Source organism: Chaetodon auriga, chromosome 19 (genome assembly GCF_051107435.1).
Source record: "Chaetodon auriga isolate fChaAug3 chromosome 19, fChaAug3.hap1, whole genome shotgun sequence".
NCBI lineage: Eukaryota > Metazoa > Chordata > Actinopteri > Chaetodontiformes > Chaetodontidae > Chaetodon > Chaetodon auriga.
The window spans coordinates 977905-1005575 of record NC_135092.1 but is presented as its reverse complement, the minus strand read 5'-3'; the positions used below and the strand labels follow the sequence as shown (position 1 = coordinate 1005575).

General features: G+C 42.8%; 1 protein-coding gene and 1 pseudogene across 2 annotated transcripts in view; both read left to right on the top strand.

Moving 5' to 3' along the window:
* LOC143337715 (uncharacterized) overlaps positions 1–9176 on the top strand; it is a 54480-nt gene extending 45304 nt beyond the window's left edge. The window contains exons 3-4 of one of the 2 annotated variants that reach the window (XR_013079195.1): positions 1468–8061; positions 8143–9176. The gene's annotated coding sequence lies outside the window, so the exon portion shown is untranslated. Of the gene's footprint in view, positions 1–1467 lie in introns of both variants that reach the window. The other variant, XR_013079194.1, reaches the window with a different exon arrangement.
* LOC143338339 (zinc finger BED domain-containing protein 5-like) lies at positions 69–27663 on the top strand (annotated as a pseudogene).
* The last annotated feature ends 8 nt before the right edge of the window (positions 27664–27671 follow it).

Sequence of the window (27671 nt, the reverse complement as noted above, 5' to 3'; positions counted from 1 at the left end):
GTTTTGTTAGGCTCCTGAATTGCACACGTGAGGGAGTGGTACAGCTCTGTAGCATCCTTTTCAACACAATGCGTCTGAAGAACTTGCCTGAGAGCCTGCAATGTCAAATCCACTCTGCTTTCAAGATAGCTCTTCAGTTTTGTTCCTGGGGCTATGGCTTGAATGACAGCTTCCATGACTTCTCCCTCATCATATCCTTTGGTCAGTGCCCTTTGAATTTGTCTTTCCAAACTAGTGTAGGTTAGTTTATCCTTTTGATTTGGTTCTCCAATTTGTCCAGTTATTTTTAAATCTCTCCTTTATAGTGGATGAACATAAGAGACATTCTGATCTGCTACTGAGGCTACTGCTGCAGTTGCATTTCGTGGTGAAACACTTTCTCTTCGCTCTTTTGTTTTACTGGGCGCAATTTCATTTTCATCTACAGGGTGGACTACTTTTTGAGGCGGAGATCCATCATTGTCATCAGTTTTCCCTATTAGTTTGTCAATTTCGTCATTTAGTTGCAATAAAAGACACATCCCTTCATCCTCTCTAGAAATTACATCTTCTGCTTCTATATGTTGCAGAATACACCTCCTCAACTTGTGGGGTACCTCTCTGTCCCTCTTATCCACTGTAAGACCAAGTGCTGCGCATGAAACATGCTTTCACATAAAACATGCTTTCAGTGTTAGTAACTTTTCTTCTATCTCTGCTACAACACTTTCCCAGTCAGACGACATCTCTTGCACTTCCAACATGATAGACAACTTTTACCTTCACCATTTCGTTTGTAGCACTGCAGTATTGACGTCCAGTAGGCTTACTTAGCAGCTAACATTAGCACTTGCCACTCGCTCGTGACTTCTCTTTCTTTTTGGTGAAAAATGACAACGAGCTTTTTTTGACCGAAAACACCAGTTTTTATGTTGCACCCTTAAGCAGACATGACTTTGTCTCCTTCTTGGCAACCTGTATTCTTTCCAGTTCTTACTTGAAGTTGTTTTTTCACAAAGAAAACTGGCACGAGCTTCAGTTCACAACCATGCATGCTCTCCTTGACTCCCTTCTTTTGTTTCGCTCTCTGGCACTGATTGATGACTTTGATGAACTTTGACCCCTACTTAGTAACATTAATCAGAATCATATTTGGAATATTAGCAAATACAGTGAAAATAGAATAGATTCTGCCTAAGCTGATGAAATCTATTTTAACTGAAGTGACCAATATGCAAATTCCCAAATAATTCTTGGTAACAACACATGCCTAACTGCAAATGAGCAACTGCAAACTAATTGTTTGATTGTAATATTTCTATTTGTAAAAGTCAAGTAAAAAAAAGAAAAAAGAAAAACTGGACTTGTTTTGTTGTAGGTGACTTCTTCAGCCTGGTCTGTTGTCAGACAAGAAGTCTAGTTGCTTTGACATAACTTCTAGATATAATCTATATCTGATGAAAGTTCTAATTTTCCTCTCCTCTATAGGTGGATGGGGTAGCCGAAAACTCCAATCTTCACCAATCACACCAGCTCCTCGCCTCACCTTTAAAAACGCCACTGGCAAGGTGCATGGCAAGTTTTGAGGGTTACTGAGCCCACGCAGAAAACTGTCCGTCGCCCAAACTTCTCCCAGGAGGAGTCTGACGTTCTGGTCCGGGAGGTCCAGGCATGCTGCCGTCTCATTGAAGGTGTCATATATGGCATCATCAACCACGTTTTCAGTGGATAGCCGTTATCACCTAGCAGCCACCCATCCAGAGGCGTGTCCCCCTGAAAGACTGTAGGGATGCTAGAATTTGCCAGGATGAACGAGTCATGTGCCGACCCAGGGAAATTGGCATACACATTTGTCACCAGGCTATTTGAGTCACAAATCACCTGGATATTGATGGAATGGACCCCCCTTCGGTTCACATAAATATGGGCTTGGGTCTCTGGGGCGCAAATGCACATGAGTGCAGTCAATTGCTCCCAGGACCCTGGGGAATCCAAATTTCAACAGGAACCCTCCCTTAGTTTCCAGCTGGCTCTCAGGTGTTGCATGGAAAATTATGTGCTCATTTGCATGTTGGACTAGACTGGAGGAAACTCATGTATAGCCGAGCAGACAGTGGACTGACTGATCCCCACTACCGAGGCCACGGTATGTTGAAAAGACCCGGTGGTGAAGAAGGTCACAGCCGCTGTCACCCTTACCGCGACCGGGAGAGCGCAGCCAGGGTGCGCATCGGAGGCCACAACAACGATCATCACTTACATTTTTTCTGTGTGTCTGTCTCTCTCTGTCTCTCGAGTGCTCTGAGATAGATGCAGTATATATGCTCTGTAGGATGCCACGGCTGTTTCTGGTTGGCACAGCAACATTAATTTATTGGTTTGCATCCCTGTTTCACCTGCGTACATTTGGTCAGGTTGAGTGACCATTACGCGTGCTGAACGCACTTGCGATGTGGTCAGATGAGATACTGATAAAAATATATAAATTTAGGTCTGACTGTATGTGCTGACTCCGATAGTTGCATTGAATCGTGGCTGTTGCTAATTATTGATCACAGTGAAATGCCACTGTGGAAACCTGCCTGTGAGGTATCGATGAAGTGGGCGCACGTCTCCACTGGTTTACGAAAATCCACTTGCCAAGCGGCGGGCCACTGGCGCACAGAGTTAACCAGGCCTGGGGTGGCGAGCTTTCAGCGCACTTTTACGCCGCCAGCGTGGACCGAAATGGACCAAAAATCCAAATCCGCCGGCTGATCCTGCCGACACCTCCCCCTACTGCGCCGCAACCCCCATCCTGGCGTACCTCTGTGTGCCTCGGTTTACCAAAATACCACTGCGCGGGGTGTGCACCCTGTGTCCCGCCAGCATAATAAATGTATTCAAATGGAATTATTGTTTTTCTCTCTTACTCTTCAACCTTGCTTTTAGATAAGGAATGTTACATGTTCTATCCTCTCTGTCTTATTATTATTAACAGGTAATAGGACGTGTCACACGGCAAATTAAGCAGCTGAGACGAGGTCTTAAAGAAACCCCAATGTGGACACTGATGACCCAAAGACCTGACACAGTGGCCTTGCTTTTTCCTAAAGAGGGAGCAGGAAACTTCAGCCCTGAGGCTAATTAGGGCCACGGGGCAAGCCTCGAGCACTATTGTTATCCTGCGTGTTTTTTCTTATTATTAGTGGGCAAGCTGAAGCTTGCACACTCATGTTATTCCCACTATTTATTATTCTTATTCTTATTCTTCTTATTATTATTAGGGCCACGGGGCAAGCCACGAGCACTATTGTTATCCTGCGTGTTTTTTCTTTTTATTATTATTATTATTAGGGCCTCGGGGCGAAGCCCCGAGCACTATTGTTATCCTGCGTGTTTTTTCTTTTTATTAGGGCCACGGGGCAAGCCACGAGCACTACTGCCTACAGCAAAGTGCTCGGGCCACCGGGGCAAGCCACTGTCTACTGTCCATGGGGCAAGCCACCGTCTACAGCAAAGCTGTAGACAGTAAAGCTAGACAGTAGTGCTCGGGGCTTATCCTGCGTGTTTTTTCTTATTAGGGCCACGGGGCAAGCCAAGAGCACTATTGTTATCCTGCGTGTTTTTTCTTCTTCTTCTTCTTATTAGGGCCACGGGCACGGGCTTCGCCCCGAGCACTATTGTTATCCTGCGTGTTTTTTCTTATTAGGGCCACGGGGCAAGCCAAGAGCACTACTGCCTACAGCAAAGCTGGCGAAGCCCCGAGCACTATTGTTATCCTGCGTGTTTTTTCTTCTTCTTCTTATTAGGGCCACGGGGCAAGCCACGAGCACTACTGCCTACAGCAAAGCTGTAGACGCCCCGAGCACTATTGTTATCCTGCGTGTTTTTTCTTCTTATTATTATTATTATTATTAGGGCCACGGGGCAAGCCACGAGCACTATTGTTATCCTGCGGGTTTTTTCTTATTATTAGGGCCACGGGGCAGCCACGAGCACTATTGTTATCCTGCGTGTTTTTTCTTCTTCTTATTATTATTATTAGGGCCACGGGGCAAGCCACGAGCACTATTGTTATCCTGCGTGTTTTTTCTTCTTATTATTATTATTAGGGCCACGGGGCAGCCACGAGCACTACTGCCTACAGCAAAGCAAATCGTTTCCCATAAGAAATGAATGGGAGGAGCTGAAAATTATCGCACTTTTTCTAATGGCTACTGCTCCGGCATACTTTCACCTAGAGACTCCATTTAAACTTTAAACTGTAGACACAAGTCTTGGCTATTGGTGTATTAAGCCACGTTTTGATAACTCATGTAGTTTTTGAGTAATCCCTCATCAATGACCATGAGCGTTTTTGGAGAAATTCTCAGATTTCAATGGGTGTGTGTTGCGTGGACTGTTAAGCCTGGTTTACGCTTCTGCGTTGCGTCGACGCTGTACCTACGCCGTCGACGCAGACCCCTACGCGGACCCTACGCCGTAGCCTGACGTGCACCTCCAAAAAATCCTGACTACGCGTCGCGTCGACGCGTAGTCAGGAGTGACGTGAACGTCGAGGACTGCGATTGGTCCATTCAGAACGTAATTTTCGGTTCAGTCGCAGCCCTATGGTCGCAGCACAACAACACCGCCATTTTCAAAGTTTCTGTGGTGAGAGCTACAAGAAAAACTGGACCAAGCCGAAGAAAGAATTATCGAGGAGGTACGCAAGTACGACCACCTCTACAACTCCTCTTCGCGGCAGCAAGAGCCCCCCGAAACCATACAAAGACACAGCCACACCCCCCTAGCGGCTTGGCAGAAAATGGCTCCTTTTCTCCGCGTTTCTGTCTGCCCCTGTCGTCAATGGCAACTAGCTGAAGTTGCCATGACAACCTCTGAGCCTCAGTACTCAGAGTGGCAGAGAGCCTTTTTTTAACTCCAGATTTCTTGTCTTTCCACACTCCTCCCAGCCACAATTTATGCTCTAGACGCATGATTTTCCACAGTTGTAGAAAAACTTGTCCTCTCTCTCACAATGTGCTCAACAAATCTGTGAGACTTACAGAATTTGAATTAGCAGCCGCTAATCCCGGCCACATCTGTCTCTGTCTCTTTTTCTCTCTCTGAGTGCATGTGTGCCTGAGTGCTGAGAGTGGGCGTGTGTGTGCGTGCGCAGCTGTGTCTCATAGAGCATGATTGGGAGGGCCTCTGAAGTTGCTGTGGCAACCTCTGAGGCTCAGTACCTCTATGAGCACTTCTCTCTCATGCTCCCACACACAAATAAACAGACATATGGGCATATAATGTAATGTATATGTACACAGTTGGGCAGTAGACCCCGTGGCCCTTTCAAAATTTCCCAAAGGGAAATTGTCTAGTTTTAATTACTCTAATCTTCTAATGTTATTTTCCTAGTTCATACCTGGTCAGCATCTATTACTGTCTGTTTTCAATCTTGATGATGATTGTTCAGTTGACACCAAATGCTGCATTTCAGGCTATCTTCGACAGTTCATTGCTTTTACAGAGACAGAGGTTTACAGAGACACTTGGAGGTGCTATTTAAATATCTCCCTCCGATTCTTCTTCTTCTGGTTTAAAGACTTGCAAAACTGAAGGGAACTAACCTAAGGGAGTACTTCCCACAAATCTTCCTTGTAAACTATCTCTGCAAGCATTCAAGAAGTTCATTGTATACTGAATTTATTTCCACACTGTTAGTGAGAGTCCTTTGCAGTATTACAAAACATCTGTCAGGTATACATGTACATCTTGTATATCTAAGTTTTTCAGTTTAACATGTTCCTTGTAAACAATCTCTGTACTGATATCAAGCAGGAGTTAAGTGAACTATAAGGAGATGAAAGCCCTTTTTGTAACGTTCCTTGTACAGTAAATAAAGTGTTTAGTGTTTAAAGTGAAATGAACTGTACTGGTTTCATTTTTGCAATGTTACTATGCTGCACCTTCCTCTTTTTCTTTCTCTTGCCAAAGCAATAACAATAATACAATTCAGATTATGCAAAAATACAAAATATGATTCACTGTCTCTATCAACTCAAAACAAAAAACATTCTGATTCTCTGATCAGTTGTTTCACAGACCAAGAAACTGCTCACAAAATTGAACAGCAGTAATGTAAGTATCGCAGCCAAAGGACTAGGATGCAGCTCTTGGGTTAACTGCTTCTCTTAATGCTGTCATTTGTCCATCAGTCAGAGGGCATACTGTGTGTCTGGAACAATGATGCTCAAGTGGTCATCAAACCGAAGCCCGCTGTTTTCCCAACCAATGTCAGGAATGTCCATTGCATGTACCTCTGTGTTATCTGGTCCTGGAATTGGGTAATGTATACGACCCAGCTCCCACAGCTGGTTGGGGGTCATGTGGCTTTCTGTTCTCATCGGATGATTGTCCCAACCATTGCGAAAAGTATCTAGGTCATCCTGCAGGCATGGGAGAAACACAAAGTGACAGCAGAAGAGGTGTGTATCATTGGCCATGCTGAGGAAGCCCTCTTCTTCAAGGTAGTGGAGAACATCATAGTAGATGCATGTTACAGTTACCCACAGGTCTCTCCACAACCGCTCAATCCTGGAAAATTTTAATTGGAAAAAAAATCTTTTATGAAAAGGTTTTTATCCACAAATGCACAAAAATAAAATGTTAAGATATCCAACTGATTTAATAGTTCAGATCGTGCCTTTTAATTTCTATTTTATTTTGTGTTGCATGCATAACCCACTATATTTAGAATTAGATCTTGTACATACATAGTGCATGTCATTACACCCTATCCCAAATACTAATACTAATACTAACAAATTACAGTACTCCTGCTAGCAGTTGTATGCTAACATACTACCACTACATGGCATCAGTGAGGTGGCAGCTTTAATTAGCAGTATCTGTTCCACTGAACAACCGTTGGTTGTGAACACTCTTCCCAGATACAAAGCTGCTCTTTCCAGTGCCACGAACTGTAAACATGAAGCGTGCAACGTCCACGTTTTCTACTCCCTGATCAGCACGAACTCTAAAGTAGACACACAACACTTTCAAAGATCACATTTATGTAATTCTGGTTACAGTTTAATGGTTGCTTATTAACAATGGGAGTGGTTTCAAATTCTGAAAATGCATATGCATCTTTTTTTTTTTTTTGCAAATTATACTTCTTTTTGGGGGTAGTATGATGTTGGGCACTGTATTGTTCTAAGAGGTGGAAGAAGTATTTAGATCCTTTACTCCTTTAAGTACCAATAAAGCAATGTTGTAGCTGTTGTAGCTGCTGGAGGTGGAGCTAGTTAACAGTACTTTGTATACAGTTAGCTAGTTTATTTCAGTGGTTTCCAACCTAGGAGTGGGGCCCCTCCAAAGGGTCAGCAGATAAATGTGAGGGGTGGTGAGATGATTAATGGAAGAGGAAAGAAGAAAAAACAAAGTTCTGATACACAAATGTGTTTTCAGTTTTTGGACTTTTTCTCTAATCTTTGATTTTTGCCAGTCAGACTTTCAGTGTACAGAACGATACATGTTCAGAGTTTGACACTAAAGGGCTGTTTTCACATTCATCTGCTGACAGTGGAAAGTTTCTTGGAGTTTGTTGAAAATCCCACTTTAATTAATATTATTCGAAGAAAAGTATTTTATATACACCTTAAAACCTGTCTGAAGGGGATCTTTAAGTACTTGAGCAAACTCATAACACTTTCCAGTACCTGTCTTTTCAAAAAGTCTACCAACACTGTGAACATTTTATGGAAAAAAAAAAAAAGGTAAGCATGATATTCTTAAATAAAACATTTTTATATTTCTATTGTTTCAAGTAAGTAAACATCTCAGGAATATCTGAGTGAGTTTTCAGAGTTATGTCAGGCAGGGCTCTGTCTTCCCTTTTTTTTCCCTGTGTTTTCCCTGTTTCCTTGCCCCCTTGTGGTCTTGTCTGTCTTCCCTTGTCTGTCCAGGTCCGTGTTAAGTGGCTGCACCTGTTTCGGCAGCCCCTCCTCCCCGCCTCCTCTCACACACCTGCATCTCATCACCTTCCAATCAACGGATGCATTTAACCCCGGCTCTTCTCTCCAGTGGTCGTCAGATCGTCTGCTTACCTCCGTGGTATTGTGTGTTCCTCTGCCAGTCTTCTGATCCCCTGTGTCTTTCTCGGTCCGCTGACCTGTGCTTTGCTTTTTGTTTTAGGAGCGTCTCGCCCTGTGGATAGCCCTCAGCCCAGCCTCGGTTGTGAGAGGAGTTGGAGCTCAGATTCTTCAGAGCGTGTTTTTGCTCTCGCTTTGTGTTGCTCCCGTTTTTGTGGACACCCTTAGTTGAACTGTACAGAGTGGTTTTTGTGCTCTCGCCTTTTGTTTTCCCGTTTTTGTGGACACCCTTAGTTAATAAACCCTTTTTGTTTCTGCCTGCCTGTGCCCTGTGTGATCCCTGTAGCCTTCACTTTGAGTTCGCCTTCCTCTGGTCTCAGGGTGTTCGTACACCTAACAAGTTAAGGTTTTTTTTTTTTATGAAAAATGCTAATTTATAAATGTCCTCTGTAGTGGACATCAGGACGTTGTACTTGTATGTTTTGGGACATTTTACAGTAGACAGTCCTATGACACAACAAAGACGATTATTTACAGGATCACTGAAGAGATTCTCAAGTGATCTATCCCATTTAACATTTTTATATTATGTTAATTGTGCTAAATTATTGTTTGTTCTTTGTCTTTCTCCTCAAGTTTATGCCTGTGTTGAAATATATGCAGAATTGCATCACCAACTTATGAACTAGTATGACCCATGCTGTTACCAGTTAACACTGTCACTAAATTATCTATGCCTTCTTTTAATAATTTGGGTAAAGTGAAGTAGCCAATGACTTAATGGTCAGCTGTTAAACAAACTGTCAGTAAGATATTTCTTGCCAGCCACAACATAAACCATGCTAACATAACGTTAGCTAATTGCTAACGAACTTTTAACGAACGCCACCTCATGAAAAAGTTCCGTGTAGATACTGTTCAGTAACTTCTGTTAATTTGCAACGTGTCCGGTAATATCTACTACTGAATTTTATGAATACAAATGGTAAATAAAGAGTGAGTACACTCACCGAAGCGCCATCGTTTCCGTCCATTGTTGTCATAGCTGAGTAACTGAGTGAGCCAGAGCTTCATCACCTTCCTGTTTTGGGGTCACAGGGCCAACGGAGCGTAACTTGATTGGCTATATGTTGAACGATTTGATTCAGGGATCGATTACTTGTCTTTGGTTACCCAGATGCTGACTCTGAATTTTTGACACTGAATTTTTTGAGACATTGAATTTTTTCACACTGAATATTTTGAGACATCGAATTTTTTTACACTGAATTTTTTGTGACATCAAATTTTTTTACACTTTTTTTTTTCTTTTTTAAACATGGGGGGGGGGGGGGGGGGTCAGATATATAAAAAAAAATCAGTACTAGAAATTTGGTGGCTTTTAAAATTCAAAGTCTGATTTTGATGTGAAAAAAATTCAGTGCTAAAAATTGAAATTCATAATCTAATGGCACAGATTTACTCCCATGTATCCGTGTTGCCCGTGCTTTCATCAACAGCTAATGAAAAAGCCTGGTAACTGTGAGTCTCTTTGGCCAGCTGTGCTGTCAGATTGCCTGCTAGTTCCTTAACTTGGTCTGTGATGGTGCTTCTTGATAAACTGACATTTTGAAAAGTCTGTATCTGGTACCTTTAACATGCGCTGCTTCAAAAATGCACCCTCTGAAAAACACTTTAGTTTATGTAGCTTTCTCTGCTACATCATTTTTGGCTGCAGCTTTTTTAAACACGTTCCGCTGTGATTGCAGTCTGCCCTTGACTTCTTTCTTGGAGGTTAAATTTAGCATTGTTGGCTCCGGCCTCAAAACGTCAACATAAATTGTATTCCTTCATCACTGACACTGCCTCGTAACACAGAAGGCAAACCGTTTTTTGTCGCTTTCCCATCTTTCATTAAGTTGCCTTCCCTCTGTATCAATTTTTCTCCTCCTGAACATTTTGGGATTATTTGTCAATCTTTTTCACCTCTATCACTTCTTAGAAAATCGCTTTAGCTAAATGCTGATATGAAAACACTGCACTCTCAGGATGCCATCATTTCACAGGTCACCAAATCAGCATGCATTGTAGGAGAAGTAGTTTATGGTCACTGTATGCTTTAAAGTAGCATAGATTTTTATTTTAAGACAATCATATACCAACTCCTGGCTGGATTCGGCCCGCAGGGCTTGAGTTTGACACGTGCCCTACATGCTTGTTTAAGAGCATTAAATATAATGGAGGTTGGTGCTCTTTTATGTTGTTGTTCAAGCTGTATATTTTTGTCATCTAATACATTGTTTTGTTTCCCTTTTCTTTTTTTGCACTTGTAAATGAGATAATGCGACCTCTAATATATGCCTTAGCACAGTCCCATAGGGTAAGAAGTGATATTTCAGGTGAGTCGTTTGTATTAAGGTAATTTCTTAGTTCAGTTTTAATGAATGTGATAAATTCTTTAGCGTGCATTCAATCTCCATTGTGTGGTTGATGACCAATGGCCTATGTCCCACGATAAATAAGAGGAACATGGTCAGATATAGTAATTGGTAAAATCTTTATGTCCTCTATCCTATGTAACTCTGCTCGTGGGGTGAGAAACAGATCAATTCTAGAATAAGTTGAATGTCTACGTGAATAAAAAGTCAAGTATTTACTTCTCCACACATCTGATTCTGTTGATATGCAAAATCACAAAAACTGTTTTTTCTGGCTTCATAGGACTATTGATACCTTTGACATAGCTTATAACCTTAAGTGATCCCATGGTTCAAAATTTGAATGAGGAAAAATATAAATTTTGCCCTTAGGGACAAGGTCCCGGGCTGCAGGTCAGAACAGGCAGCTTTGCGAACAGTCTACGAAAGAGCTCACCTTATGAAGTTTAATAAGTAGGTTCAGGAACAAAGACCATGCCCTGAACACAATCTACTTCCTTACAAGTATTTAAGATCACCTGTTTCATTCATTTTCCCTCTGACTCTGTCTTCGTGCCCCTACCCTCAAAATCCCCTTTTTCTTTCGTTCCCTTGTCTCTCACTTGAATATAGGAACCACTGGGGACTTTAACTGAAATCAGATAATCCTAATGTATTATCAATCATCAGCTATGCTCTCCTCCATCCATAATACACATCAAACCAAATCAAAATCTGTATCTTATCGGTGTGGTCTTTGTTAGTGAATGCTTCGATAGAAAACCAAAGGGAACTATCCTGCAGAACCTCAAAATAAACAGAAACAAATAAATAAGACACCTTAACCTTAATATCTCAATTATCAAGTTGGTTATACATTTTATATAGCGCGAATAATTAATGTAAATGGGAGAAAAAAATGTAAGTATATATTTCACACCAATATGTGCATAGGCCTACACACATTAACTTTAAATACAAATCCGTAATTAACACTTATGCACACACACACACACACACACACACACACACACACACACACACAAACGTATTCTGTATGAATATGATCATGTGTCACTCACTTCATTTCCCATATTGAGAGTATAAGGATGCATTCAGTCAGTTCCACAGTTATTGAGATGATATGTTTCTTCACATAGTCCATTGCTTTGGTAGCATCCACAAACTCCATCACATTGTTGTTATGGGAGATGCGCAGTCTGGCAGGGAAGAATATTCCAGAATGAACTCCTGGTCTTCCTTGAAGCATCTTTCTTAATTCTGTGAAGGCCACTCTGTCTTTAGCAACCTTGGCTGTATAGTCTGGGATTACGGCGATTAGATTGCTGTTGTAGTTGAGTTGGCCACCCCGTTCACGGGCCTTCCAGAGGATATCCATGGTGTATCCATCGTTATGCAGCTTTGCAATGATGACGTGTGGGTTGTCTCTGGGTCATCTCTGCCTCAGGCTGCAGTGTGAATGCTCAATGTGCGATCTTTCTCCATCTGAAACATCTCCTTAAAAAGCTTGGAGACTGCCGTGGGTGAACTTGATCCTGATTGTTCGAGGACTCCCATAATCCGAATGTTGCCTCTCCACAGCCTCCCTTCCAAGTCTTCACATTTATCTTTTAACTCTTCCACCTGTTTCTTAAGGTCGGCAACAGTAGTTTGTACCAACACCACTTCGTCCGACCATGATGATAGTTTTTTTCTGTGTTTTAACAGCCCTTTGGTATTATTGATGAAGGATTATTATTATTATTACACAGATAATTCAGAGATTACTTGGAGCAGTTTTTGTTGTGTAGTCTGACAGCTGCAGGAAGGAATGACCTGCGATACCGGTCCTTCACACACTTTGGATGTAGCATCACTGATGGAGCTTCTCAGTGCAGTGAGTGTGTGTTGGAGGGGGTGGGAGTCATTGACTGTCATGGAGGACAGCTTGGCTGTCCTCCTTCTCTCCCCCGTCTCCTCCACCAGCTCCAGAGCGCATCCCAGGACAGACCCGGTCTCCTAATGAGTTTGTCCAGCCTCTTCCTGTCAGCTGTTGTGATGCTGCTTCCCCAGCAGACTACAGTGTAGAAAATGGCAGGGGCGACAACAGAGTCATTGAAGGTCTTCAGGAGTGCCCCATGCACCTCAAAAGAGCTCAGCCTCCTGAGCAGATAGAGTCTGCTCTGTCCTTTTTTATGAAGTGCAGTGGTGTTATGAGTCCAGTCCAGTTTGTTGTTCAGATGAACACCCAGGTACTTATAAGATGTCACCATCTCAATGCCCCTTGCCTGGATGTTCACTGGTGATGGGGAAGAGTACGGGCACCGACGGAAGTCCACAACCAGCTCCTTGCTTTTTCCAGCATTAATCAGGAGGTGGTTCTGCTGGCACCACCTCCACAAAATCCTGGATGAGTCCTCTGTATGACCTGTCATCCCCATCTGTGATGAGGCCGACAATGGCAGAGTCACCAGAGAACTTCTGCAGGTGGCAGGTGGGTGACAGGTGGGAAAAATCAGCCATATAGAGGGTGAAGAGGGAACTGTGACAGCACCATTCCCTGTGGGGCCCCTACACTGCAGAGGACAGTCCCTGACACACAGTGCCGTGTGTTCACATACTGTGGGCGGTTGGAGAGGTAGTCCACTATCCAGCATGTGAGGTGTTGGTCCACCCCCGAAAGCTCCAGCTTGTTTCTCCGGATGGCTGGCCTGATGGTGTTGAAAGCACTGGTGAGGTCCAGGAAAAGGACCCGAACAGTGCTCCCAGGCAATTCCAGGTGAGACAGAGCTCGATGGTGGAAGAAGATGAGGGCATCGTCCACTCTGATGCCAGGCTGGTACATGAACTGCAGCGGGTCCATGGACGAGCTCACCAGGGGGGCACGGGAGCTTGGGAGTTACTGTCTGAGGGAGTTTTTTGAGATACAGCATTCGAGCCTTTGTCACAGAGTGGTAAAAAAAAACAAAAACAAAAAAAAAACAGTATGTAATTATAAGCTAATTTTGAGGTGAAAATTACTTGTTTGTATACCTGTAATACAATGAATGGCAGCTGCAAGAGTTTCAATAAAAATGGCAAACAGCAATGGAAAGAGTGGGCATCTTTGTATTGTGCCTCACTGCAGACACTACATAATAACACCTTTGAAAGGTGTTATTACTAGTTATGACTGATGCAGATGGGGAGTTGTAGAGTTGGGATTTTTACAACTCTGGAAAGTTATCACAACAGCAGTTATTTTACCTTTCAATGATCGTCAGATAAACAGAAGTTACATAGTTTTCACATTACAAAGTAATGCATCAGTGCTCATGCTTGCACTTGATTGGCCAATGCAGTGCCTTGCTTGATGTCACATTCCACTACAGCAAAAGTTTGATTCAGTTTTACTGCCCCCCTGTTAGCATCCCCAGTGCATTCACTCGCCGGCTCCATTCAAATTAATGAAAGCGCTGTGTTTTTTCATGTTGGTCTTCACTTTTCTTCATCATATTTAAATGTACTACTTACTTTGTCAGGAAGTGGAGCCATTCCAATAGAAACTTGAAAACATCCATTATATTGGAGGTAGCCATTTAAGACACCAGTGGGTGATGAACTGATTGACACACATTGTTGGTTGTATGTTTAAAAATCCATAAGTTAAATAACTGTTCTGTGCTCAGTGAAGGACTTGCTTGCAGTCCGTACCTCTGTGCATTGCTCGCTGTGTTGAGCCGTTGAAGTGGAGACACATAATTGAAAGAGGCAGGCGCATACGAATGTAATGTACAGTCTGCAGCAGGCGCGGCATTAGGGGTGGGCCTGATGGACCTGGGCCCACCCACTTGTACAACTGGCCCGCCCTGAATGACTTGGACAATTTTTGTAACATTTATTTTTAATGATTAAAATCAGCATTTTAATAAAACCCTGAAGGCAAAAACATTTCAATTTGAAAAAAAAAAAATACAACACTTATTTGGCTATTATCACGTGAGGTCTAGTCCAGTCACAGCGGGCCATCATTGGTCACCCCAGACATGTTACGCTCACGCACGCTAACCCTAACCTGCATGGATGCATCGCTATAGCACAACAGTTTCGTGTGTTTTTAGTCAGACTTTCGCCCTCTGTTTTATGTTGAATACAGTAACGTCATTTTCCAATTATGTAGAAGCGTGTATTTAGGACATCATAACGTTGTTTTTTTTAAATCCCTGCAAATGCGTTTCCCATCAAAACTAGAACTTGTACAAAATGTAGTCAATATGGGAGTTAGAGCTAAATACTCCTGCCTGACTTGACTGTCTTCAGATTACCTTCACAGACAGTTAAGGTCATGAATGAACAGCACAGTGCACCGCGCTCTCTCTCCTGTTAAAAGTCATTGTAGCTCACCCGGTACGCAGATCACTCTGTTTCTCCCTCTCCTTGCAATCAATTTAAAGAGTAATCCAGTCAGATCAAACAAAAATGAATTAACAGGCATTAAAATGTCTGTGGGTGGCACAGTGGCACAGCAGGTAGTGTGTGCCTTTCTCTGTGAAGTTTGCATGTTCTTCCCCTGCAAGCATGGGTTCTCTCCGGGCACTCCGACTTCCTCCCACAGACCAAAAACATGCTCATTAGGTTAATTGGTGACTCTAAATTGTCCATAGGTGTGAGTGTGAATGGTTGTATGTCTGTATGTCTGTCTATGTTGCCCTGCAATCAGCTGGCGACCGGTTCAGGGTGTACCCCGCCTCTCGCCCATTGACAGCTGGGATAGGCTCCTGCAACCCTGAGAGGGATAGGCGGTATAGAAGATGAATTAATGAATAAAATGTCTGTTTTCGTAATGAATTGATGCATTGATCCACTTGATCCATAGCGAAAATATAGTGTGCCACTTGTAATAAATACAAATAAGCTATGGCATTGAAAATGTTTTTCAAAAAGATTTTGAACATGTCATAATCAGCTAGACGTACTAGTCTCCTTCCACAGCATACCAGTCATTTTTGTTTAAGTGAGACTGCCAGTTGGCTGTTGCCACCCAGGTGGCACAGTGGCAACACTGTCGCCTCACAGCAAGAAGGTTTGATTCTCACTGCGGGCACTGGGGGTGTGTCCTCCACCATGCCTTCGGTGCCTGCTGCTTGAGGAAAAAAGGGCCTTTCTGTGTGGAGTTTGCATATTCTCCCCGTGTTCACCTGGGGTATCCACCGTAGTGTGTAGTGTTCCGTGCATGTGTCTGACAATAAAGGGGAATGTCTCCCCCTCGATTCTCTTCTTCTTCTTCTTCTTCAAAGTAACTGTGGCCCACCCAAAATTCAAATCCTAGCGCCGTGCTTGGTCTGCAGTCTGTAGATGATGATACATCAAATTTCTTTCACCAGCTCACGGGGCACGCACAACACAACACTGCCAGCAAGTCAGACCCACACACATACACACAAACAATTATTTCTGTTCAAACACAGACCTGCACGATGCTGTACCAGAACCAAGGACACTATCAACATGTCAAAGAGTTAGGCAGATGAGATGAGATAACAGATAAGATTAGACTTAATTGGTCCCACACTGGGGAAATTCAGTCATTACATCCAGCAAGTATTACAAAACAGTGGCACAAAAGGGTCAAGATGAAAAAGTGTACAGGATACAGAACAGAAAAACAACTATGTATATGCACATTATGTACACATTCTAAAAGTACTAAATGGAGGTTCTGCTCCTCCTCCTCCTCCTCCTCTGGTAGCTGGTTTCTGTCTGGGCTCGTGATTTTCCCATCTTATTTTCTGTATTTATTTTACTTTCCTTAAACTTGAAAGTTTTAATTTTTGGCTGAATTGGACATCCAAAGACATATTTTATGGACAAATATTTAAAAGTTGTGGATGACCCTTGCGACCTCTGATATTTCACAGATACAATCTGCTCTGGCCTACTGACAGAAAAAGCCTGCTGGCAGCTAAAGCTAACTAACTAGCACCAAGATGCCTCCTTTCTCCACAGATGACCTCTACAAACTTCTACAGCAAATAAACGCAGAACTGAACAGACCTTGTGGAAATGACAGCACTTTGCCACTAACTCAAAACAGCGGACTGGAGAATGCTAACATCCAGCTAATTAGCTCTGATACAGCTGCCACGAAACTAAAGGGCTGTGTACCGGGTAATAAATCTGCCAGTATTAGTCCTCCCTGGAATGCTCTCGGGGCAAAGCCCAAGAGTAAATCAGCTGATAAGAAGAAGAAGAAGAATCAGGGGGAGACATTCCCCTTTATTATCACACACACATGCACACAGCACACGGAGGTGAAATTTGTCTTCCGCCTTTGACCCATCCTGGTCGTCCTTCCTCCGCGGCAGACCAGGAGCGGTGGGCAGCCAGACCGGCGCCCGGGGACCCATTTCTTCTGTGTCACCATTGGTCAGGTGGTGATCTTCTTGCATGTTTTTAGTGGGGGTATATTTTTACGGAGGATACCCCAGGTGAACATGCAAACTCCACACAGAAAGGCCCTCCTCGAGCAGCAGGCACCGAAGCATGGTGGAGGACACACCCAGTGCCCGCAGCGAGATTCGAACCCAGGACCTTCTTGCTGTGAGGCGACAGTGTTGCCACTGTGCCACCGTGCCTGATATGGGGAGACGTCCAACAGGTAGAACCCAGCGCCCAGAGATCTGTGATGCGACAGGCTGGCCTGCGTTATCATCCTCCTCAACACCTGTGCAGAGTAAGACACAGCTGTGGATAAAAGCTAAAGGGAAAGATGAGCAACAAAGCTCCCAAACCAGCTAGTGTGCAGTTACAAAATCGGTTTGCTCCACTACTGCAGGACCCTGGATCTCCAACTGAAAACCTGGATAACTCCTCGGACTCACAGTGAGGGGTAAGGCCTGACAGGAAGTCAGAGGCTAGAAAGCTACAAGGAAAGCTACTGACTGGTCTTGAGACTCTGGTTGTTGGTGATTCTGCTATTAAAGACGTGGGAAGCATGTACAGCAGAAACACGAAAGTATTGTGCTTTCCTGATGATACGGTCTCCAACATGACCGACAGAATCCTCAGTATTGTTGCAGAAATTCCAACTTTGAAATACCTTGTACTGCACACATGGGGCAAATGATATTGCGAAACGACAATCTGAAGTGCTCAAACGAGATTTAGAGAAACTGCTAAATGCAGTGAGCTCTCTGAATGCTGAGGTCTTCCTCAGTGGGCCTGTACCACCAGTCAGAGGAGGAGGAGAGAGATTTAGCAGATTATTGGCAGTAAACAGATGGCTTTCAACTGCATGTGATGTCCACTCAGTGCATTTTATTGACAATTTCAACTTTTTCTGGGACCGCAGACATTTTTTCAAAGGAGATGGACTTTCCCTAAACAAGTCAGGAGTAAAACTTTTTGCCTCCAACCTATCTTTCTTCCTGCATAACACTGCTCCCACTCCCAAGGACAAGAGACAAGAGGAATCCAAACAAAAGCAGCAAACACCAAAACATGAAGGAGAACCAACTCTCCCCCCGCCTGTGTGCTCTAACCATGAAGGATGCCAGAGCAAAAAAGGGGATGCCTCATGTCCTCCACCAGGGGCCACTGCTCGTGAGGATTCACCGACTCCAACCACTAAAACTCCACCTAGGTCACCATCTCCAACTGCCCAAACTCCATCTAGCTCATCATCTTCACTGGATATCCCATCACCCTCCTCCCCCCTGCTGGAGTTTACTGACCAAATGAACAAACTTGTCAGGGCTGGTATCAGACTTACTCCTCGCCCATCTGGGATCCTGTCCCCCCAAATTCCACCCCGCCCCCTACAACCACCCTGTCCCCCTCCACCACCACAGCGCCGACGGGCACCACCTCCACCCCCTCCGCGGCTTGATCTGAACCTACTCCAGTCCCCAAGTAAGAGCCCAGCACAGCCACCTATTTGTGTTGGTAACGGATGTGTTCCGGGTCCAGCTTTTAAGGCAAATATTATGCCTGACTTTTCCAAGGAAAAGCCAGGGCCCATTGTGCCGGAAGCTTCATTGATTCATGTCTCAATAGGTAGGAGGAGAAGATCGGCCCATCTCTCCAGAAACATCACATCATCGAATTTAACATGTATTCCACGTCAGCCACAGTATGTTCTAAAACATGGGGATGTTGGAGTTTTTAGCACATTTAAGCTAGCTCTTTTAAATGTTAGGTCTTTGGCAGGCAAATCATTCTTAATCAATGACTTTATCATCAAGCACACGCTTGATTTTATGTTTTTAACTGAAACTTGGTTAGGACAAGATAACAGCGCAGCAGTTCTCAATGAGTCAGCCCCTCCGAATTTCAGTTTCATAAGTGAAGTAAGAATGCATAAGAGAGGAGGTGGAGTCGGCATTTAGTTTAATGATAGCATTCAATTTAGTAGAGTCTCTTATGGTCACTTTGAATCTTTTGAATATGTTGCCATTCAATCTAAGTCTCCCTGTCGATCAGTCTTCGTAACCATCTACAAGTTTTCCGATGAGTTTGCCAATCTACTGTCTGTTGTTTGTATTGATTTTGACTGTGTTGTGTTAGTGGGTGACTTCAACATTCATGTTGATAATCTCAAAGATGGATGTGCTAAAGAACTTTTAAACATCCTGGATCATTTTGGCCTATCTCAGCACACAACACATTCAACACATAACAAAGGGCATATATTAGATTTGGTTATTTCCAAAGGGCTTAATATCTCTGAGGTTGTGTGACGGATGTTGCTTTTTCTGATCATTACTGTGTGTCATTTAAAATGGCCACACCTGCCATTCTTAACAAAAGTGGAACAGAGGTAATCAAAAAGCGTTATATTAATGATAACACCTGTGCAGTCTTCACTCAGTCTTTTACACCATCACCAACACTGCCCTCAGCTTCAACTGATGACCTTGTAAATAGTTTCAGTTCCAAAGTTATGACTATTATTGACTCCATCGCCCCAGTTAAGACAAAAGTTTTATCAGGAAGGAAAAAGACACCTTGGAGAAATACCACACTGGTCAAAGTCCAGAAAAGAGTCTGCAGACAGGCAGAGCGCAGGTAGCGAAAAACCAAACTCCAGGTTCATTATGAGATTTACAAAAACAGTCTCCACACCTATAACCATGAACTAAAGAAGGCAAGGCAAGCATTCTTCTCAGAGATTATCAACAGAAACTGTAATAATGCCCGCACTTTGTTTTCTGTTGTGGACCGTGGACTGACAAACCTGACAGCATCAGTCCCTCCTGAGCTGCTATCCAACAAGTCATGCAATGATTTTGCAACCTTTTTTACAGATAAAATTTCAAGGATAAGACAAACAGTGTGCAGCTCCAGCTCAGGCAACATGATAAGTCCATCTGTGCCTTCTTGTTCTCCAGTTAATCTAGCACATTTTAACCTTCTAGATCATACAAGGCTGACAGAAACTGTATCACAGTTAAAATCCACAACATGCTGCCTTGATACTCTGCCAACAAACTTTTTTAAAAATGTCTTTAATTGCATAGCTCCAGATGTGTTGCAGATAATTAATAATTCTCTTCAGTCTGGTTGTTTTCCCCAGGCCTTGAAAACTGCAGTAATAAAACCTCTCCTAAAAAAGACTAATCTGGATGCTTCAGCAATAAGTAACTACAGGCCAATATCAAATCTTCCCTTTTTTAGGAACAATTATTGAAAGGGTTGTTTTTCAACAAATGCATGCTTTCATGATGCAGAACAATGTTTTTAATGCATTTCAGTCTGGATTTCGTCCACACCACAGCACTGAGACTGTACTTATCAAAGTTTTAAATGACATACATCTGAATAATGATGCTTCCAAAACCTCAGTCTTAGTATTATTAGATCTCAGTGCTGCCTTTGATACAGTTGATCATGACATACTTCTTGACAGACTGGAAAAGTGGGTGGAACTAACTGGCACTGTACTACACTGGTTCAAATCTAACTTCCAAGATAGAGACTACTTTGTGTCAATTGGTGAGCACCTGTCTGAACGAAAAAAGATGATGTGTGGGGTGCCACAAGGGTCCATTCTCGGACCACTTTTCAATATCTACATGTTGCCCCTAGCTCAGATTATGGAGCATCATAATATTTCTTATCATACTTACGCAGATGATACACAACTTTATATTTCTGTGTCATCACATGACTACAGTCCCTTACTTTCACTGAGTGAGTGTATTCATCAAATCAATGAGTGGATGTGCCAGAATCACACCAGTCCTCAGATCACTACATTGGCTTCCTGTGAGTCAAAGAATAGACTTCAAAATCTTCCTGTTGGTCTACAAAGCATTAAATGGTCTAGGACCGAAAATATATTTTCGATTTATTAACTCCATATGAAGTCTCCAGACCTCTCAGGTCATCAGGGACAGGTCTATTGTGTGTTCCCAGAATGAGAACCAAACAAAGTGAAGCAGCTTTCAGTTATTATGCTCCTCACCCCCTTCTCCCTGCACACCTGAGGTCTGCACCAACTGTCAGCTCATTTAAATCAGGGTTGAAAACATTATTTGCTACAGATTTTACTTAAAGTAAATATATTTGCTCAATGACTTTAATCATTCTTAGTGCTAAATTATTGTCTTTTACTGGCTTCTGTTTTTATTTTTCTTTAACTGTATTTTATTTTTATTTCTTTTATTCTCTTCTAATCTCTTTCTTTGAAATGTATGATTTTAATGTACTTTTATGCTTCTGTAAAGCACTTTGAATTGCCTGGTGTATGAATTGTGTTATACAAATAAATTTGCCTTACTTTGCCTTGCCTTGCCTAAATGCTATAAATATCTACCTGCCCATAAAAGGTTTGCCAAAATTATTATGAAAAAAGCTACCACTGTCATACTTGAGAAATATGAAGTCTATGTATAGTCAGAATATATACAGTTTCTAAAAATACTGTTGCCAATATAGATAATAAGTAGTGTTATTGCACAGTAGACAAAAAAGATACAATAACTTAGAAATTGCACAAGGCGTAATGGTATTGCACCAGATGAAATGGATAATGTGAGCATATATTAGCACTGATAACAGTTGTGCATAAAAAAGTGGGTTTATGATGTAGAATTGGGAAACAACATCAGGAGAGTGCTACATTACATGATGCCAGAGTTAAATAGTCTGACAGCTGTTGGGATGAAGGACCTGCAAGAGTGTTCTTTCTTACACACTGGATGCAGCAGTCTGTTACTCAAGGAGCTGCTTAAGCTACTGTCTCATGCAGGGGATGGCATGAAAAAAGCATGAACTCAACCAACTTTAGTGTCCAGTCATGATCGATGTCAGCCTGGCTAACATCCTCCTCCCACACACTTCCTCAATGATGTCCATGATTAATTCAGAAGTGATAAACATATGGTTCCAATGGAAAATATCCTGCAGATTAAGGATTTATTTTTCTATAACCAATCAAAGTAAGACAACAGCTGACAAAGTTAATATTTTGATAGTAGTAGTGAAGTAGTAGTCAAGTTGGCCTCACTGGCAATCAGAAGTCTCTTCAGCATCTCTCCTGGGTCTTATGTTCCTTGTAGTGTAAACTCTCTGAAGTCCTGAGTTTCTTCTCTGGTTGGTTTACAAATGTAGTGGAGTACACAGCACACGTGTTGGGAAGTCTTTGTGAATGCAACTCCAGGCTGCACTCCTCCCAGACCTCTCTCTTCCCAATCAGGGTCAGGCTATATAAAGCACCAGTGAGCAGGTGATCACTCCCTTTGACTCCTGCTCCTGGTGCACATGGTGGCCCCTGTTGTGTGGTGTGTTGGCAGGTAGGTGAGGAAGCCATTTTACACATATTTTATTTCCCTCTTTTTTTCCTGTAGGGGTTATGGCCTCTAAATTATACATCTTGTGAGCCACATTAACTTTAGTTTCTTTAGGATTCCTTTTGGATTTGCTGCTGTTTTGCCCTGTTTTGCCTTAGTGTATTGTTTTGTCTTGGTTATTCTTTGTTTTGGTATTTACCTTTGAGTTATTCTTTTGAATATTAAATTAACTGGGTTGCTGTATTTGTAAATTTCGTTGTTAGTTCTTTTGTTTTAGTGAGATGGAGCGCCATTTTGTTTGGGAGGCTAGGCACCTCGGGTGAGGTTCCTACACCTAATGCATGTGAGTGAAGGCACCGGCGCACAATTATTGACTACACTATATTTACTGTGAGGATTGCAGTGTTGCTGTGTTCACTGAGGTGAGTAGTGGTAGCACCCCTAGGCACCCCTCAGTGTAGTCTGCCTCTCCACTAGTGGCCTCTGCCCACCATATTCTTAGTTTGCTTAGTTTATGTTGGACTGGGTTTTAGCTACTTTAACATCTAACCATTGATTTTTAGATTGGGCCTTTTTAGGGGGTAAAATGATAATAAAAGTAATTCTAATTCCCCTTATTGATTTGTTGTGATTTGTTAAAGCTTTTTCTCTTTTGCAGCTCCAGTCCCTGCTTGTTTAGTTTTGAAAAATAAAGGATATTTGGTTTATCCAGAAACGTCTCTGTCCTGTCTCTTGTGTCCTGTGTCCTACCAGTTAAATTTCTCTATCATCAGGTGTTGAGGTAGTATTTCCTGGGGTGTAATGCCGTCCTTGCATCACTCAATACCACCCTCTCCTCCCTCCGCCACACAAAGGAGGATGGCCATCTTGTGCACCTCAGTCTCACCAAACAAGACAAGCTCTTCACACTTTTACAGCCAACTAGACTTCTCAAGAGGCCTCTATAAATGAGCTTACTTGGAAGGTGAGCAGTCAAGATGTCAACAACTGCTTGATTAAAATTCATTCATTTTCTATACCCGCCTATCCCTTTCGGGGTTGCGGGGGGCTGGAGCCTATCCCAGCTGCCAACGGGCGAGAGGCGGGGTACACCCTGAACCGGTCGCCAGTCGATTACAGGGCCACATATACGCACAGACAACCATTCACACTCACACCTAAGGACAATTTTCAGTCACCAATTAACCTAATGAGCATGTTTTTGGTCTGTGGGAGGAAGCCGGAGAGAACCCACGCATGCACGGGAAGAACATGCAAACTTCATGCAGGGGATGGAACCAGCGACCTTCTTGCTGTGAGGCACGCACACTACCTGCTGCGCCACCGTGCCGCCCCCTTGATCAAAATTGATGGCTATTTATTTTACCTCTCACCAATAATGTTCACATCATTAAACAGGCCTACCAAGATGCTCTATTGAGCCTTTGCTGTTTACTTTCCACCCTGCATTTTCACTGCAGTTAGAATTTCAATTTTCTGTTGGACATAGCCTTAAGTGCTTTGCCTCTTTGCTGCAGCTTCAGTGAGAAGTTCTGTAGTTCCTTTAAAACATCTTTCAGGCCAAATCACTCCATTTATGTAGCCTGTCAACACGAAAGCTCATTCAGCTGCAGGGCTAATAAAATTTGTTTTTTTTTTTTTTTTTTTTTTTAATCAAAGCCAGCTTCCTGTAAACTTAATGCATTATATAAGGAATTGGCATCAGTGCCTTCTTTCAGTTCAGCGAGATCTAGAAAAATGTTATCGACATCACTGCCATCAGTAGTAGTTCTGAATGAGGTTACAGTTTTCTGGATTTAACCTGTGTTAATTTCCATCACTTTTCTGGGCAGCATTTTCCCTCTGTTTCAGTGACCCGATGATGTAATGCACTTTCTCTATGTTTCTTAATTGTCTTTGCCTTTTTATAAATACTGTTCACTGCTCCGTTGATTCATTAATCAGAAAAGTAAATTCCAGGTCCTTTGTCAGACAGTAACAAGGTCTTTGAATCTCTGTATGAGCTGCATCCCATTGTACCATCCCTTATCCATAGCCAAGGGTTCCTGTCCTCCCAGCTATGACACTGTTCTCTTGTCCAGCAATCAGGCGTTTGTTTTCCCAGTCTCACTGGTTAATCGTTTGATGGTGGATGATATCCAGCTTCTTTAATGTTCAGAAAAATATTGGTTTTCGTGATTTCAAGACACATGTGAGTAATGGTTTCTTACTATTAAAAGTTCTAGCATATCAAGAACAGAAGGGTATGACTGTTGTGCAGCACATCAGTTTCCGAAAGTACTATTTGCCTAAATATTTGGTATGATGGCATACATCTTTAAGTGCAGTCTTCTTTCTAACTCGCCTCTCCGTTGTAGATCCAGCCTGCTCACTTTCCTCCTAACCTCTTTCTGCCAAGTAACTGCCCTTCTGACCTCCCTCTCAGCATTGGCTCCACAAGTGGGCACCAGGGGGCAGCCACCTTACTTCATTCACCATGCGCCCTTCGTTGGTTAAAATCATGTCAATGTTTTCTTCGTCATCAGTGTCAGTGAAGTGATAACTGCGGTAAAAGGAAATCCATTCTGAAGCTTTTAGAATGCACAGGACACAGTGAGATTATTTAGACCAGCCTTTCTCAAACTGTGGTACACGTACCACTAGTGGTACGCGGGCTCCCTCTAGTGGTACGCAAAATAATCACTTAATTATATACTAAAATACATTTAAAAGGTGAAACACTATTTAATATATGAGAATGTATGAAAAAACTGTATCAACCGATGACAAAAAATGAAAGGAAATTAAGACAATAAATTAAGTTAATAATTTTAAAAATCCGCAAGTGTTTCTGGGTAAAGTTAGGCGATATGTAATATTCCCGCCGATACAGACGCCGTTTGTAGCCGAGATGTGATGGGAAGACGGTTTAGTTACTGTAATAACAAGGACAAGAAAAATGAAACGTACGACAAAACTCTTGTCGTGGCTTAAATCAGCAAAGACAGACGTGGAACAGGAGATAACAAGAACCGAAGAGGAGGACTTGTGTGAGCCGAGCACAAGCGCGAACAGTGATGCCGGTACCAGCCCCACAACATCTGCTACTGCTAGCAAAAAACGACATAAAGCAGTAAGGAGATATGACGAAAACTACATTAAATTTGGATTTATGTTTAGCGGAAGAGAGGAAGAGCCCCGACCGCAGTGTGTGGTGTGTGGTGACCTGCTGGGCAATGAATCGATGAAACCCTCACATCTCAAACGGCATCTAACAACCAAACACCCGGCACTTAAGGACAAACCAGTGAGTTTTTTTTTATGAAAACGTGAAGGACTGAAGCAGTCAAAGTCCACGATTCAGTCGTATGGTACACCCACAGCCAAAGCACATGAAGCATCATATCGTGCCAGCCTCCGGATCACCAGAGCCGGTAAGCCTCACACAATTGGGGAACAGCTGTGTTTACCATTAGCCAAAGAGATGACAAAGATCATGTGTGGAGAGGAAGCTGCCAAGAAGTTAAACTTCGTGCCGCTTTCAAACGACACCGTATCAAGAAGAATAACAGAAATGGCCAACGATGTTAAAAACACACTGATTGAACGCATTAAAAAAAGTCGATATTTTGCCATACAGCTTGATGAGACGACAGACGTTGCAGATTTAGCACAATTATTGGTTTATGTGAGATATGAACATGACGGTGCAGCTACGGAGGATTTCTTGTTTTGTAAACCACTTGAGACCAGAACTACAGCTGACCATATATTCCAGGTACTGAATGCTTTCATGCAAGAGAACGGACTGGACTGGAAAAAGTGTGTGGGTGTGTGTAATGCAAGAGCAATGACTGGCCGTAATAGCGGGGTTGTGGCTCGCATCCGAGAGGTGGCACCCGAGATTCGCTGGACTCACTGCAGCATCCATCGTGAGGCGCTGGCAGTGAAGAGGATGCCTGACAACCTCAAGTCTGTACTGGATTCAGCTGTAAAAACAGTAAACTTCATCAAGGCCAGACCGATGAATGCTCGGTTATTTCACGTGCTCTGTGAGGAGATGGGAAGTGAGCATGTCCAGCTTTTACTTCATACTGAAGTAAGATGGCTCTCAAGGGGGAAGGTGCTTTCGAGGCTGTTTGAATTACACAGAGAGGTGCAGCTGTTCTTGCAAGGAATAACCTCCCCCTTTGCAGACCTTTTTGAGGAACCCGTGTGGCTCAGCCAGATGGCCTACCTGTCAGACGTTTTCTCATGTTTAAATGAACTTAACTTGGGACTGCAGGGACTCTCCGTAAATGTTTTTGATGTGCAGGACAAAATCAATGCACTGATCAAAAAAATTGGAGTTATTTGAAATCAAAGTCAGAGCAGGTGATGTCTCAGCTTTCCCTGCTTTGGAGAGCTTTTTGTCAGAAAATGACCTGATGCTTGAAGATGGAGTGCGGGAGAACATTGCTGCACACCTCGCCTCACTCAGACAACAGTTCTGCAAGTATTTCCCAGGGATGCATAAAGATGGAGCTGGCAGCTGGATGAGAAATCCCTTCACCATCGACATTACCCACATGGCCTCAGGGGACTTAACTGCTGTTGAGCAGGAGAGTTTGATAGAGCTGTCTTGTGACGAAACACTGAAGGCCACTTTCAAAGAGCACACTTTGTTGGACTTTTGGATAAAGCAGTACAGTGAGTACCCTGTGCTTTCTGACAAAGCAGTGCACACTCTCCTTCCTTTTGCAACCACCTACCTTTGCGAGAAAGGCTTCTCTTCACTTCAAGATCAAGATCAATATTCCTTTATTTGTCCCGCGAGGGGAAATTTCAGAATACAGCAGCATCAGTAAAGATTAGATTAATATAAGAAGTGCAATGCAGATTAGAAACAAAACAGTATATACAAAAGAGTGAGAATTTAAATAAAAATAAAAAGAAAGACATTGTAAAAAAATTGTAAGAAATTGTAGATCGTATTTACAGATTGCTATGTACATGTTTTTATTGCATAGCTTATTGTCCAGACTATTGCACTGACTACTTGGAGTAGCTTTTATTGTACAGTCTGACAGCTGCAGGGAGGAATGACCTGCGATACCGCTCTTTCACACACTTTGGATGTAGCATCCTGTCACTGATGGAGCTCCTCAGTGCAGTGAGTGTGTTTTGGAGGGGGTGGGATGCTTGTTGTCTTACTTGTTGTCATAAAAACAAAGTACAGAAGCAGGGTGGATGCTGAGCCCAACCTGAGACTGAAGCTGACCTCCATTGACCCAGACATTCCTCGACTGTGTTCACAGAGGCAAGCACACCCATCACATTAAGCTTATGTAAGTGGTCATCATGTCTGTGGATGTTTAATTGCAACTCTTATTCTGAATGCTTTTCCACACTTTTTACTCTTAAATCTTATTGTTCTGTCTCTGTGTTTGTCTGTGTCTCTGTTTCAGAAAGGAGTCACTAAAGCTGAGAAAGTTGTAGTTAGGCAT